At 42.5% G+C, this 16,671-nt stretch overlaps 1 pseudogene; it reads left to right on the plus strand.

Moving 5' to 3' along the window:
* Positions 1-2,688: 2,688 nt before the first annotated feature.
* On the plus strand, positions 2,689-3,288 carry LOC135232708 (serum amyloid A-1 protein-like; annotated as a pseudogene).
* Positions 3,289-16,671: the final 13,383 nt, after the last annotated feature.

Below are 16,671 nucleotides of genomic sequence, written 5' to 3' on the forward strand. Positions count from 1 at the left end.
AATCTTTTATTGGAAGTTACAAGACCATGGTGAGAAAGGTCATATAAAAGTACTCCATCGCACCACAGGGGGCATCCTCTTTTTCACTGACCTTACCAAGCATGCTGTCCTTCCCCAGGAATTGGTCCCTCCTGATAACATGTCCAAAGTACGTGAGACGAACTCTCGCCATCCTCATTTTTAAGGAGCATTCTGGCTGTACTTCTTCCAAGACAGATCTGTTCATTCTTCTGGTAGTCCGAGTATATTCAATATTCTTCACCAACACCATAATTCAAAGGTATCAATTCTTTTTTGGTCTTCATGATTCATTGTTCAGCTTTTGCACGTGTATGAGGTGATTGAAAACACCACGGCTTGGGCCAGGAGCACCTTAGTCCTCAAGGTGACATTGTTCTTCATGTTTAATAGTTGAGTGCAAACTACTATACAACAGAAGTTAAGATTTTAAATGCATGAAAGTAAAGGGCCAGAAATATTTCAAGAGAAATTAGGAGAATATTTGTATATTGCATATTGTATATCCTGGGGTGGGCAGGGGGGAATTTAAGCAAGATATTCTAAAGCCAGAAAGGAAAAGAAAACTTAGTGTCAATTTGTGGAGTGAAAAAAATACTGTAAATAAAGTCAAGAGGCAAACTGATAGGTTGGGGAAAAATATTTTTAACACATACGACAAAGAAATATGTTATTAATACATAAATATAATATGCAGGGGCCCTGGTGGTGAAATGGTTAAGTGCTTGGCTGCTAACCAAAAGGTTGGTGGTTTGAATCCACCAGCCGCTCCATGGGAGAAACGACCTGGTGATCTGCCCCTGTAAAGATTACAGCCTAGAAAACCCTATCAGACAGTTCTACTCTGTCACATGGATCACTATGGTCAGAATCAACTTGAAAGGGTAGGACAACAAACAGTACAGGGGAAGTCAGCACAAGTGGATCAAAGCAAAAGCTAACAAGTTTTCTGGACACAGCCAAACACTTTGAGGTACAGAACAGCTGGGGCTGGGGCCTGGGGACGTAGTTTCAGGGGACATTCAGATCAATTGGCATAACAAAGTTTATTAAGAAAATGTTCTACATCCCATTTTGGTGAGGGGCATCCGGGGTCTTAAAAGCTTGAGAGCAGCCATCTAAGATGCATCAATTATTCCTATCCTACTTGGAGTAAAGGAGAATGAAGAAAACTAAAGACACAAGAAAAAAATATTGGCCCCAAGGACTAAACCGAAAAAAAAAAAAAAGCCCAAAAACCTGTTGCCATCAAGTCGATTCTAACTCATAGTGACTCTATAGGACAGAGTAGAACTGCCCCATGGGGTTTCCAAGGAGTGCCTGGTGGATTCAAACTGCCAACCTTTTAGTTAACAGCCACAGCACTTAACCACTATGACACCAGGGTTTCCGAAAGGACTAAAGGACCACATGAACTAGAGACTCCACCAGCCTGAGATCAGAAGAACTAGATGGTGCCTGGCTACCACCAACAACCACCCTGACAGGGAACACAACAGAGTTGTGGACAAAGCAGGAGAAAAATGTAGAAGAGAACTCAAATTCACGTAAAAATATCAGACTTAGTGGTCTGACAGAGACTGGAAGGACATCCGAAACTATGGCCCCTGGGCACACTGTTAACCCAGAACTGAAATCATTCCCGAAGCCCACTCTTAAGACAAAGACTGGACAGGACTATAAAATGAAAAATAATACACGTGAGGAGTGTACTTCTTAGTTCAATCAGATATATAAGACCAAATGGGCAGCTCCTGTCCAAAAGCAGGATGAGAAGGCAGGAAGGGACAGGAACCAATCAAATGGACACAGGAACTCAGGGTGGGAGGAGGGGTATGCTGTCACATTGTGGGGATTGCAACTAGTATCACAAAATAATATGTGTATAAATTTTCATATGAGAAATTAACTTGAGCTGTAAACTTCACCTAAAACACAATTTAAAAAAATAATAAGATTTAAAAAAAAGACTACAGCCAAGAAAACCCTCTGGAGCAGTTCTACTCTAACACATGGGGTCGCCATGAGTCAGAACTGACTAGACAGCATTGGGGTTGGGCTTGGGCTTGTAGCCCTGCAACCTCAACTCAAAGTGTCTTGTTATACCCCCTGTTTGCACTCATTTGCCCTAATGAACTCTTGGCCTGGCCTCTCCAAGCAGAAGACAGACATAGCAGAAAGCTTCTGGGTATGATTCTCAGGCTGTGTACTGTTACCCCTCTTCTTATATCCCATAAATGGGGGAATGGTAGAAGAGAGACTGTCTGGGTTTCCTTCCTTCCATTAGAAAGGAGTCTCACAGAGCACACATGCAATTTGATAGGGGTACGCCTGTTAGTTCTGAGGCTCGGGAGCATCAGATGTGAGCTCAGAGAGACTTAATTCTTGATGCCTCAGCAGTCTGGCCCAGTGGGGCCCACCAAAATGAGGTGACCATAAGGCCAGGTCCTGTCTGGAAAGCTGTCCTCTGACTCCACACTGTCCTGCAGCTCTGGTACTGCCTTCATGGGCTCTGCACCCCCTTCTTCCACAGCCCAGGGTTGCTCCTGTCTCAGCTCCTCCAGCACTGACAAGTCATCCTTCTGACCTGGTGGCTGCCAGAACACAGCAAGGCTGTCATGGGTCCACAGGGTTGCACAATATGGGAAAATGACCTGTGGATGAAAAAAAAAAACACAGGTGTCCACACCATGAAGCTTTTCACAGGCCCCATATTCTGTTCCTTGGCCCTGGAAGTCAGCAGCCAAGACTGGTTTACCTTCATCCCTGAAGCTACTCAAGGGGCTTGGGATATGTGGTGAGCCTACAGGGACATGAGAGAAGCCAATTATATAGATGCAGACAAATACTTCCATGCTCAAGGGAACTATGATGCTGCACAAAGGGGACTCTGGGGTGCCTGGATGGCTGAAGTGATCAGCAATGCCAGAGAGAATTTTCAGGCATTCACAGGCCATGGAGACAAGGACTTGAGGGCTGACCAGGAAGCCAATAAATGGGGCCAGAGAGCAAAGACCACAGACCTGCTGGGCTGCCTGACAAGTACTAAGCTTCCTCTTCACTTGCTCTCAGATACTAGGCTGTGAGTCCCTGAGGGCAGGGTCAGAGTTATTGAGTTCTATGTCCCCAAAAGCTAGCTAGTAAAGGGCACACAGTAGATTCTCAATAAATATCTAAGAAATAAATAATTAAATGATTCCATAGAAATTCTCAAATCATTTAAAACAAGCAAAACAAAACCAAAAAAGATTTCCCATTCAAATTGGATACCATGTTCACAGATCACACAAGCATTTTTACAAAAAATAAATGGAAAATAAATTCATTATTTTCCTATATATATATATTAAAAAAAAAAGAATCGACTTGATGGAACACAACAACAACAAATATAATCTAAAAACTGAGAAGGAAAGGACAACCCAATTAAAATCATAGGCAACTGATTCGAACATTTGATGACGCAGAAGTCTCGATGTCAATAAACAGATGAAAAAATGTTCACACCCTCTAATACTTAGGGCCATTTGAGACAACCAGAAACCATTTTTTTAACCACCTAGGTATCAAAAATTAAAGAGTGCTAACATACTGTGCTGGCCAGGACGTGGGGAAATAGGAATTTGAATTCATTGCTGGTAAGGCTGTACGTTACTAAAATCCTTTTTAAAAATAATCTGGTGATATCTGGCAAAATTAAAACTATACATGCCTTTGACCTGGCAACCTTACTTTTGGAAATCCATGTACAAAAATAAAAACATAGGTATCTAAGGACTCTTTGCTACAACAGTACTTCTATTGCCTAAACCCTGGAAATGACTTTAAAGTTCATCCAAAGAGGACAAGTTCAGTCAACCAGTGTACAGCAGGGTTCTCTGGAAGACAAGAGTTCTTAGCTGAGCTTGCGATTTTAGGGAAAACCTGGTAGAGGTGGCATTTGAGCTGAGTTTGACAGACAAGTGGCAGGAGAGCAGACAAAAGAAGAGGCTACATTTGTGGTTCAAACTTTTCAGACACCCCGGAGCTTCCACCCTGATTCTGCTACATACCACCCTGATTGACATGGGCAAGTCACTTGACCTTGATTGACCCATCTATCCAATGGGTATCATAAAACAGTTCCCAGCCCCTCACCTGCAATTCCAAAATCCAAAAAGCTCTGCAAAACCAAGTGTTTCTCTATCTTACTGGGTGGCAAAACCTGACCCAACTTGACATGAGATTATCTGTTAGTCGAGTCAGCTCCAATTCACGATGACCTTATGCACAGCAAAACAAAACGTTGCCTGGTTCTGCGCCATTTTAACCATCGTTGGTCTGTTTCAGCCCATTGTTGTGGTCATTGTATCAATCCATCTCGCTGAGGGCCTCCCTCCCCTTGGCTGGCCCTCCACTTTACCAGTCATGATGTCCTCCTTCTGAGATCAGTCCCTCCAAAGTCAGCAAGTCAAAGTCTCAGACGGTATCCTGTGATCTATAGTGTCTGCATTGGCTAATTTTCAGAAGTAGATCACCTGGCTTTTCTTCCTAGTCTGTCTTAGTCTGGAAGCTCTCGCGAAACCTGTACACTGTTGGGTGATCCTCCTAGTATTTGAAATGCAGGTGGCGTAGCTTCCAGCATCATAGCAACATGCAAACTACCACAGTACAACAAATGCTCAAAAGGGCGACAGGAGATTATTTACAGACTTTATTTACCCTACTCAGTGAGAATATTCATGTATTTCTCTGCAGAAATATTAATATATTTACTTCAAAGTGCTGTGCTAGACCCCAGAGAGGATACTGAGTACTACGTGGAATGTGCACCATAGTACCCTTCTAAACTCTAAAAAACCCTGATCCTAAAACTCGTATCACCCAAGGGTTTCAGGTCAGGAGTCTTTGGCCCCTAGTGCCAGATATCAGGTGTCCAGAATGGTGACTACCAGGTAGGAAGTGCCCTATGCTTGTTAGTCATTTCTATCATGTACACAAGGAAGGAGCCTAAGTGGTACAAGTGGTGTGTGCTTGGTTGCTAACCCAAAGGTTGGTGGTTCAAACCCACCTACATACTTGGTGGAAAAGAAGACCTGGCAAACTGCTTCCATAAAGATAACAGCCAAGAAAACCCTATAGATCAGTTCTACTCCGTAAAATACGGGGTTGCCATGAGTCCAAATTGACTAAATGGCAACTAGGAACAATACTACAAGAAATGTTAAAGGCAGGTTTCCATCTGTGAGCCAGCGGGTGGGAAACATGGAAATTGGCTACAATTTAGGTGAGGAACTACAGAAGCCACAGAAATCATCTCACTTTCTTCTCAGGACCTTGTGAGCCTGAGACCAACCCTGAACCCATGCACAGCTATTATTCTGGCTTCTTTGCTCTCAAACACTGCCCTCTAGTGGTTCTGAGTTCACTTCCAAGAGCTGAGGCATTCACTGACCTTGGGATTATCTGAAGTCCCCTGTGATTCAGGACACCAGATTTCTCCTGTCACTAAAAAAGTCACTGAGCCTGGCAAATACCTGATTTGTAATCCGGAAGCTTTCACCAAGAAAGAAGGACAGTTTGCCTGACCTTTAAAAGAGGAAAATCTACTTTTTATTTTTAAGTGACACCTATGAAGACTTCTGCTTCCAGCCAAGATGCGGTAACAGACACTGGATTTTTCTATCTGAAACAACCAAAAAAAAAAAAAAAAAAAAACTGGATGGAATATATGAAACTACAGTTTTTAAAAGGATCCCTAGTGACGCGTTAGTTAAGCCCATGAATGTTAACTACAAGGTTGGTGATTCAAACCCACCCATCAGCTCCATAGAAGAAAGAGCTGGTGATCTGCTTCTATAAGATCACAGCCTAGAAAACCCTATGAAGCAGTTCTACTATGTCACATGGGATTTCTAGGAGTTGGTATTGACTCAGTGGCAACTAACTACTATAACAACTATAACGACATGGTTTTTAAGAATCTACACATCAGGCAAAGTCATCCCTGAAAAGTGGGAAACAAAGGCAGTTGGCCTTATGATTGCCCAGATTACCGCCTGCAGAGTTTCCATGTCACAGAACAGGGAACTGAGGCAGAGGCTGGTAGAGTCCTTGAGTTGAGGAAAAGACAACTTAGAGTTTTGGGAGGCCAAAGCAGCTAGCATTCATAGGACAGAGCACCCGACAGGAGACAGCAGCAGAAAGACAGGATTCTGGAGATATGGATAGGACGCTCCTCAAACAGTCGAGAGAACTGACTGGCACATGTGTGTGAGCAAACAAGGCCAGGGAAAGAACTGCCTGAGAATGATTAGTGGGAATCCTGGTACTCATACAGAGCTGGGTAAAGAGGCTGTTCCCACCAGACTGGAAAACCTCATAATTCAAGGGGTAGTGGGTAGGATACTCCGAAGGGTCTTATGTCAGCTGTGGGTAATAATTAAAAAAAAAAAAAAAAAACATTGCCATCAAGTAGATTCTCACTCACAGTGACCCTATGAGTCAGGCAATAATAGGTCCTAGATTAACACTGCTCAAGCCCTGCCTAACAAATCTTAAAAGTAAGATCTCAAAGGACCAACCTATACCCAAGTAACTTAACTGTACCCCAGAACAAAGCTTAAGAATATTTATAGGCATACAAAAATAACCAGCATCCAACAAGGTAAAATTCACAATGGCTGACATCCAATAAAAGATTACTAGACATGCAAAAAAGTTGAAAATAGGACACATAATGAGGCTAAAAATCAGTCAAAACTAACCCAGAACTGACACCTGAAGCTAGGAAAGAGGCATGGCACAGTCTCCCTCAGAAGGAAGCCACAAAGCCAATACCCTGATTTTGGACTCCTAGCCTCTGCAACTGCAAGACCATAGTTCCTGCTCTTATAAGCCACCCAGTTTGTGATACTTTGTTACAGCACCCCTAGGAAACTTAAACAACCACCTACTCTCCCTACAGTGACCTATCCCTGAACTGGACTGGATAATTTTATTAATCAGAGTCCTGGGTGGAAACAGATGGCATACTCAAAAGATTACCTGCAAGGAGTTTAAAGAAAGGACTATTTACAGAGATAAGGGCAGGCTTAAGGGAACCAACCAATGAAGCTGAAACACCAAGTGCTGGCCCCTGCAGGAAGCCATTTTCACACTGAGGCTCACAGAGCAGGGGAAGGGAGCCATGCTGCCAGAGAAAGCCAAAGTCTTCCAAGTGGGCTGCCAGATAGGAGCTGGGGTCCCAGGGAGAGTGATGCAGCTCCTTCCAAAATCGCAGCCCAACAAGGAGGGAGCCAGTGGAATGCATATTACGATGTCTCTTTTCCCATCCCTTGACTGGTCAAGCCCAGCTGGAAGCCAAAGGGCAAGGGAGCCAGGGTGATCATGTAGTTAGTTCATAGGTCAGCTTCTGGGACATAGAGCAGGGCAGAGAACGACAAAAAGCACATCAGGAGAAGGAAATAAAAAAATAAAAACAACAAAGCATCCCAGCACAACAGATGAAATAAAATGCCCTAAAGTGGAGTGAAAAGGGGCCCTTGGTGGCGCAGTGGTTCTGCTGCTAACTGAAAAGTCAGCAGTTCGAACCCACTAATGGCTTTGTGGGAGAAAAGACCTGGTGACCTGCTCCCGTAAAGATTAAACCCGTTGCCATTGAGTGGATTCCAACTCACAGCGACCCTACAGGACAGAGTAGAACTGCCCTATAGGATTTCCAAGGAGTGGCTGGTGGATTCAAACTTCTGACCTTTTGCTTAGCAGCTGAGCTCTTTACCACTGCACAAGTAGGAAACTATGGGGCAGGTCTACTGTGTCCTATAGGATCGCTATGAGTCGGAATTGGCTAAACGGCAACAGGTTTTGAAAGGTGGAGTGGGTAGGATGAGGGAATTCTCCTAGTCTCCTCATTCCTGGTTGAATGTTCTGATCTCAGGTCTGTGCTGGGTGTCCTTGGATGAGGTATCTTTAAGTTCTGACAAAAATGAGGCAGAAGAGGAGGCGGGGCCAAGATGGTGGACTAGGTAGACGCTACCTCGGATCCCTCTTGCAACAAAGACTCGGAAAAACAAGTGAATCAATCACATACATAACAATCTACGAACCCTGAACAACACACAGATTTAGAAACGGAAAACGAACAAATACAGGGAAGCAGCGATTGTTTTCAGAACCTGGAACCAGCGTACCAGTCAGGTAACCTTTGGCGCCCGACTTAGGGCAGAGCCCAGGGGAGGTGACTGCGCAAACAAGGGGCCCAGCCCTACACCCCCTGAACTCACCCAGGGAGGGGGCCCAGCCAGTTCGCGCGGGCGGCGTGGCGACGCAGCCAGTGGGAGAAGTCCCCGGGAGGCAGTGACAGGTCTTGGAGCGGGGAGAGCAGCGTCCCAGCCGGGGAACAGTCCCGCCGGGATTTTGACTGGGCACAGGCACGGCATAAGCACAGAGAGCTGCTCCACTCCCCTGAAATCATCCCGGGACGGGGCCCAGCCGGTTTTCACGGGCGGCGTGGCGACGCAGCCCGTGGGAAAAGTCCCCGGGAGTCAGCAACTGGTCTTGGAGCGGGGAGAGCAGCATCCCAGCTGGGACATGCGGCCACGGCACAAGCACAGGGAGCTGCTCCACTCACCTGAACTGACCCCAGGAGGGGGCCCAGCCAGTTTGCGGAGGCGGCACGGCAACGCGGCTGGCAGGACGAGAAGTCCCCAGGAGGCAGCGACTGATTTTGGAGTCGAGAGTGCACTGTCCCAGCAGGGGAACCTTGACGCTGGGCGTGGGGCTGGCAGCGGAGGATCTGACCGTGACTTCAGCAGGCCAGACGCCCCGGGGGCAATCTCCACACAGCCAGCCCACATAGGCGACGTGCCCCGTGGGAATCTCAGATATAATAGTCATTCCAAGCAAGACAAGCAACTCTGGCTATATTCTGAGGTGCTACTCTCCTATCTCTCTGATCCCTCCCCCACCCTCCCCAGGCGGCTTCATTAACATCCGAATTGCCTGAGCCAGAGAGAGAACTCTGATAGGGATCTGACTGCATTTTTTTTTTTTTAGCAGATTTTCTGGAAAAACTAGTTTCCCAGTGATGGCTCGGAGACAGCAGTCCATATCAAACCACATAAAGAAGCAGACCATGACAGCTTCTCCAATCCCCCAAAGAATCAAAATCTTTCCCAAACGAAGATACAATCCTGGAATTATCAGATACAGAATATAAAAAACTAATTTACAGAATGCTTCAAGACATCACAAACGAAATAAGGCAAACTGCAGAAAAAGCCAAGGAACACACTGATAAAACTGTTGAAGAATTCAAAAAGATTATTCAAGAACATAGTGGAAAAATTAATAAGTTGCAAGAATCCATAGAGAGACAGCATGTAGAAATCCAAAAGATTAACAATAAAATTACAGAATTAGACAATGCAATAGGAAGTCAGAGGAGCAGACTCGAGCAATTAGAATGCAGACTGGGACATCTGGAGGACCAGGGAATCAACACCAACATAGCTGAAAAAAAAAAAAAACAGATAAAAGAATTAAAAAAAATGAAGAAACCCTAAGAATCATGTGGGCCTCTATCAAGAAGGATAACTTGCGGGTGATTGGAGTCCCAGAACAGGGAGGGGGGACAGAAAACACAGAGAAAATAGTTGAAGAACTCCTGACAGAAAACTTCCCTGACATCATGAAAGACGAAAGGATATCTATCCAAGATGCTCATCGAACCCCATTTAAGATTGATCCAAAAAGAAAAACACCAAGACATATATCATCAAACTCGCCAAAACCAAAGATAAAGAGAAAATTTTAAAAGCAGCCAGGGAGAAAAGAAAGGTTTCCTTCAAGGGAGAATCAATAAGAATAAGTTCAGACTACTCAGCAGAAACCATGCAGGCAAGAAGAGAATGGGACGACATATACAGAACACTGAAGGAGAAAAACTGCCAGCCAAGGATCATATATCCAGCAAAACTCTCTCTGAAATATGAAGGCGAAATTAAGATAGTCACAGATAAACACAAGTTTAGAGAATTTGCAAAAACCAAACCAAAGCTACAAGAAATACTAAAGAATATTGTTTGGTCAGAAAACCAATAATATCCCATACCAGCACAACACAAGGTCACAAAACAGAACGTCCTAATATCAACTCAAATAGGGAAATCACAAAAACAAATAAATTAAGATTAATTAAAAAAAAAAAATACACATGACAGGGAATCATGGAAGTCAATAGGTAAAAGATCACAATAATCAAAAAGAGGGACTAAATACAGGAGGCATTGAACTGCCATATGGAGAGTGATACAAGGCGATATAGAACAACACAAGTTAGGTTTTTACTTAGAAAAATAGGGGTAAATAATAAGGTAACCACAAAAAGGTATAACAACTCTATAACTCAAGATAAAAGCCAAGAAAAACGTAACGACTCAACTAACATAAAGTCAAACACTATGAAAATGAGGATCTCACAATTTACTAAGAAAAACGTCTCAGCACAAAAAAGTATGTGGAAAAATGAAATTGTCCACAACACGCATAAAAAGGCAGCAAAATGACAGCACTAAAAACCTATTTATCTATAATTACGCTGAATGTAAATGGACTAAATGCACCAATAAAGAGACAGAGAGTCACGGAATGGATAAAGAAACACGATCCATCTATATGCTGCCTACAAGAGACACACCTTAGACTTGGAGACACAAACAAACTAAAACTCAAAGGATGGAAAAAAAATATATCAAGCAAACAATAAGCAAAAAAGGAGTAGCAATATTAATTTCTGACAAAATAGACTTTAGACTTAAATCCACCACAAAGGATAAAGAAGGACACTATATAATGATAAAAGGGACAATTGATCAGGAAGACATAACCATATTAAATATTTATGCACCCAATGACAGGGCTGCAAGATACATAAATCAAATTTTAACAGAATTGAAAAGTGAGATAGACACCTCCACAATTATAGCAGGAGACTTCAACACACCACTTTCGGAGAAGGACAGGATATCCAGTAAGAAGCTCAACAGAGACACGGAAGACCTACTTACAACAATCAACCAACTTGACCTCATTGACTTATACAGAACTCTCCACCCAACTGCTGCAAAGTATACTTTTTTTTCTAGCACACATGGAACATTCTCTAGAATAGACCACATATTAGGTCATAAAACAAACCTTTGCAGAGTCCACAACATCGAAATATTACAAAGCATCTTCTCAGACCACAAGGCAATAAAACTAGAAATCAATAACAGAAAAACTAGGGAAAAGAAATCAAATACTTGGAAAATGAACAATACCCTCCTGAAAAAAGACTGGGTTATAGAAGACATCAAGTAGGGAATAAGGAAATTCACAGAATGCAACGAGAATGAAAATACTTCCTATCAAAACCTCTGGGACACAGCAAAAGCAGTGCTCAGAGGCCAATTTATATCGATAAATGCACACATACAAAAAGAAGAAAGAGCCAAAAGCAGAGAATTGTCCCTACAACTTGAACAAATAGAAAGTGGGCAACAAAAGAATCCATCAGGCACCAGAAGAAAAGAAATAATAAAAATTAGAGCTGAACTAAACGAATTACAGAAAAACAATTGAAAGAATTAACAAAGCCAAAAGCTGGTTCTTTGAAAAAGTTAACAAACTTGATAAACCATTGGCTAGACTCACTAAAGAAATACAGGAAAGGAAACAGATAACCTGAATAAGAAACGAGAAGGACCACATCACAACAGAACCAAATGAAATTAAAAGAATCATTTCAGATTACTACAAAAAATTGTACTCTAACAAATTTGAAAACCTAGAAGAAATGGATGAATTCTTGGAAAAACACTACCTACCTAAACTAACACATTCAGAAGTAGAACAATTAAATAGACCCATAACAAAAAAAGAGATTGAAACGGTAATCAAAAAACTTCCAACAAAAAAAAGCCCTGGCCCGGACGGCTTCACTGCAGAGTTCTACCAAACTTTCAGAGAAGAGTTAACACCACTACTACTGAAGGTATTTCAAAGCATAGAAAATGACAGAATACTACCCAACTCATTCTATGAAGCCACCATCTCCCTGATACCAAAACCAGGTAAAGACATTACAAAAAAAGAAAATTATAGACCTATATCCCTCATGAACATAGATGCAAAAATCCTCAACAAAATTCTAGCCAAGAGAATCCAACAACACATCAAAAAAAATAATTCACCATGATCAAGTGGGATTTATACCAGGTATGCAAGGCTGGTTTAATATCAGAAAAACCATTAATGTAATCCATCACATAAATAAAACAAAAGACAAAAACCACATGATCTTATCAATTGACGCACAAAAGGCATTTGACAAAGTCCAACATCCATTTATGATGAAAACTCTTACCAAAATGGGAATTGAAGGAAAATTCCTCAACATAATAAAGGGCATCTATGCAAAGCCAACAGCCGATATCACTCTAAATGGAGAGAACCTGAAAGCATTTCCCTTGAGAACGGGAACCAGACAAGGATGCCCTTTATCACCGCTCTTATTCAACATCGTGCTTGAAGTCCTAGCCAGGGCAATTAGGCTAGACAAAGAAATAAAAGGTATCCGGATTGGCAAGGAGGAAGTAAAGTTATCACTATTTGCAGATGACATGATCTTATACACAGAAAACCCTAAGGAATCCTCCAGAAAACTACTGAAACTAATAGAACAGTTTGGCAGAGTCTCAGGTTATAAAATAAACATACAAAAATCACTTGGATTCCTCTACATCAACAAAAAGAACACCGAAGAGGAAATAACCAAATCAATACCATTCACAGTAGCCCCCAAGAAGATAAAATACTTAGGAATAAATCTTACCAAGGATGTAAAAGACCTATACAAAGAAAACTACAAAGCTCTACTACAAGAAATTCAAAAAGACATACTTAAGTGGAAAAACATACCTTGCTCATGGATAGGAAGACTTAACATAGTAAAAATGTCTATTCTACCCAAAGCCATCTATACATATAACGCACTTCCGATCCAAATTCCAATGTCATATTTTAAGGGAACAGAGAAACAAATCACCAATTTCATATGGAAGGGAAAGAAGCCCCAGATAAGCAAAGCATTACTGAAAAAGAAGAAGAAAGTGGGAGGCCTCACTCTACCTGATTTCAGAAGCTATTATACAGCCACAGTAGTCAAAACAGCCTGGTACTGGTACAACAACAGGCACATAGACCAATGGAACAGAATTGAGAACCCAGATATAAATCCATCCACGTATGAGCAGCTGATATTTGACAAAGGACCAGTGTCAGTTAATTGGGGAAAAGATAGTCTTTTTAACAAATGGTGCTGGCATAACTGGATATCTATTTGCAAAAAAATGAAATAGAACCCATACCTCACACCATGCACAAAAACTAACTCCAAGTGGATCAAAGACCTAAACATAAAGACTAAAACGATAAAGATCATGGAAGAAAAAATAGGCACAACCCTAGGAGCCCTAATACAAGGCATAAACAGAATACAAAACATTACCAAAAATGATGAAGAGAAACCCGATAACTGGGAGCTCCTAAAAATCAAACACCTATGCTCATCTAAAGACTTCACCAAAAGAGTAAAAAGACCACCTACAGACTGGGAAAGAATTTTCAGCTATGACATCTCAGACCAGCGCCTGATCTCTAAAATCTACATGATTCTGTCAAAACTCAACCACAAAAAGACAAACAACCCAATCAAGAAGTGGGCAAAGGATATGAACACACATTTCACTAAAGAAGACATTCAGGCAGCCAACAGATACATGAGAAAATGCTCTCGATCATTAGCCATTAGAGAAATGCAAATTAAAACTACGATGAGATTCCATCTCACACCAACAAGGCTGGCATTAATCCAAAAAACACAAAATAATAAACGTTGGAGAGGCTGCGGAGAGATTGGAACTCTTATACACTGCTGGGGGGAATGTAAAATGCTACAACCACTTTGGAAATCTATCTGGCGTTATCTTAAGCAGTTAGAAATAGAACTACCATACAACCCAGAAATCCCACTCCTCGGAATATACCCTAGAGAAACAAGAGCCTTCACACAAACAGATATATGCACACCCATGTTTATTGCAGCTCTGTTTACAATAGCAAAAAGCTGGAAGCAACCAAGGTGTCCATCAACGGACGAATGGGTAAATAAATTGTGGTATATTCACACAATGGAATACTACGCATCGATAAAGAACAGTGACGAATCTCTGAAACATTTCATAACATGGAGGAACCTGGAAGGCATTATGCTGAGCAAAACTAGTCAGAGGCAAAAGGACAAATATTGTATAAGACCACTATTATAAGATCTTGAGAAATAGTAAAAACTGAGAAGAACACATACTTTTGTGGTTACAAGGGGGGGAGGGAGGGAGGGAGGGAGAGGATTTTTTATTGATTAATCAGTAGATAAGAACTGCTTTAGGTGAAGGGAAGGACAACACTCAATACATGGAAGGTCAGCTCAATTGGACTGGACCAAAAGCAGAGAAGTTTCTGGGATAAAATGAATGCTTCAAAGGTCAGCGGAGCAAGGGCGGGGGTTTGGGGACCATGGTTTGAGGGGACTTCTAAGTCAATTGGCAAAATAATTCTATTATGAAAACATTCTGCATCCCACTTTGAAATGTGGTGTCTGGGGTCTTAAATGCTAACAAGCGGCCATCTAAGATGCATCAATTGGTCTCAACCCACCTGGAGCAAAGGAAAATGAAGAACACCAAGGTCACAGGACAACTAAGAGCCCAAGAAACAGAAAGGGCCACATGAACCAGAGGCCTACATCATCCTGAGACCAGAAGAATTAGTTGGTGCCCGGCCACAATCCAATCAATGACTGCCCTGACAGGGAGCACAACAGAGGACTCCTGAGGGAGCAGGAGATCAGTGGGATGCAGACCCCAAATTCTCATAAAAAGACCATACTTAAAGGTCTGACTGAGACTAGAGGAATCCCGGCAGCCATGGTCCCCAGACCTTCTGTTGGCAGAGGACAGGGACCATCCCCGAAGACAACTCATCAGACGTGAAACGGACTGGTCAGCTGGTGGGAGAGAGATGCTGATGAAGAGTGAGCTAATTATATCAGGTGGACACTTGAGATTGTGTTGGCAGCTCTTGTCTGAAGGGGGGATGGGAGGATAGAGAGAGAAGGAAGCTGGCAAAGTTGTCACGAAAGGAGAGACTGAAAGGGCTGACTCAATAGGGGAAGAGCAGGTGGGAGTAGGGAGTAAGATGTATGTAAACTTATATGTGACAGACTGATTGGATTTGTAAACGTTCACTTGAAGCTTAATAAAAGTTAATAAAAAAAAAAAAATGAGGCAGAAGGTGTTGAGATGGGATGGGTGGTGTTTACTCATCCTGTCCCGTTATTTGGCATTTTACTGTTTCCTCCTCTCACAACTCAGAAGCGTGAGGCTCTGGAGGTTTGGCCTCAGAAACAACCATAGTGGACACTCAATACATATTAAATGAATACATGAATGAATTCATATACTGCAGTATTATCTGGCCATCGGAAAGAATGAACTAACCTGAAAGGATGTTCATGAGCTGCTAAAAAAATAAAAAGCAAGTCAGTCATGATATTCATACAAATGACAGCTATTACTTGTTCCGTGATTATACTCATTTTACCTCCACAAAACCCTACGAGATATTATTCTCACGCCCATTTTTATGGATAAGGAGGCTAGCCATAGGAGTTTAAGAATCCTGGCTCAAAAAGGTAATTAAAAATTATAACAAAAAATAACCCCCAGTTGCCATGGAGTCAATGCTGATTCATGGCGACCCCATGTGTGTCAAAGTAAAACTGTGCCCTATAAGGTTTTCCATGGTTGGTTTTTCCAGAAGCAGATCACCAGGCCTTTCTTCTTAGGTACCTCTGAGTGGACTCAAACCGGCAACCTTTGGTTAGCAGCAGGGCAAGTTAACAGTTTCCACCACTCAAGGATTCCACAATCAATAACATTCTTGTCGTTGTGTGCCGTCAAGTCGATTCCAATTCATAGCGACCGTATAGGACAGAGCAGAACTGCCCCACAGGATTTCCAAGGAGCAGCTGGTGGATTCAAACTGCCCACGTTCTGGTTAGCAGCCCAATTCTTAACCACTTCGCTACCAAGGCTCCACAATCAATAATAACCAAAAAAAAAAACCCACTGCCGTCAAGTCAATTCTGACTCATAGTGACCCTATAGAACAGAGTAGAACTGCCCCATAGTTTCCAAGAAGCGCCTTCCGGCAGATTCGAACTGCCGACCTCTTGGTCAGCAGCCGTAGCACTTAGCCACTACGCCAGCAGGGTTTCCCAATTAATAACAGGATATTTAAAATGCCGATAAATGGTTCAACAATAGCAAATGAGAGGAAGTGGACGGTTGAGGCACGAGGACTTAGGACAGGCTTTGACGGGCTTCAGGCATGTAGCTCCCCACTACCCACAGGCTCAGGTCCAAGTTCTTCAGCCCGAGTTCTTCAGGTTTTTTCCGCATCTTGCACCTGCCCACTTACAGGCCTCTCTTCTCATTCCGGGACCCCACACCATTCTATTCTGCAGCCACATTCAACTACCTCCTCCCACCCCAAAGCCACGCTGGTTAC

This window comes from Loxodonta africana, chromosome 11, assembly GCF_030014295.1.
Source record: "Loxodonta africana isolate mLoxAfr1 chromosome 11, mLoxAfr1.hap2, whole genome shotgun sequence".
NCBI lineage: Eukaryota > Metazoa > Chordata > Mammalia > Proboscidea > Elephantidae > Loxodonta > Loxodonta africana.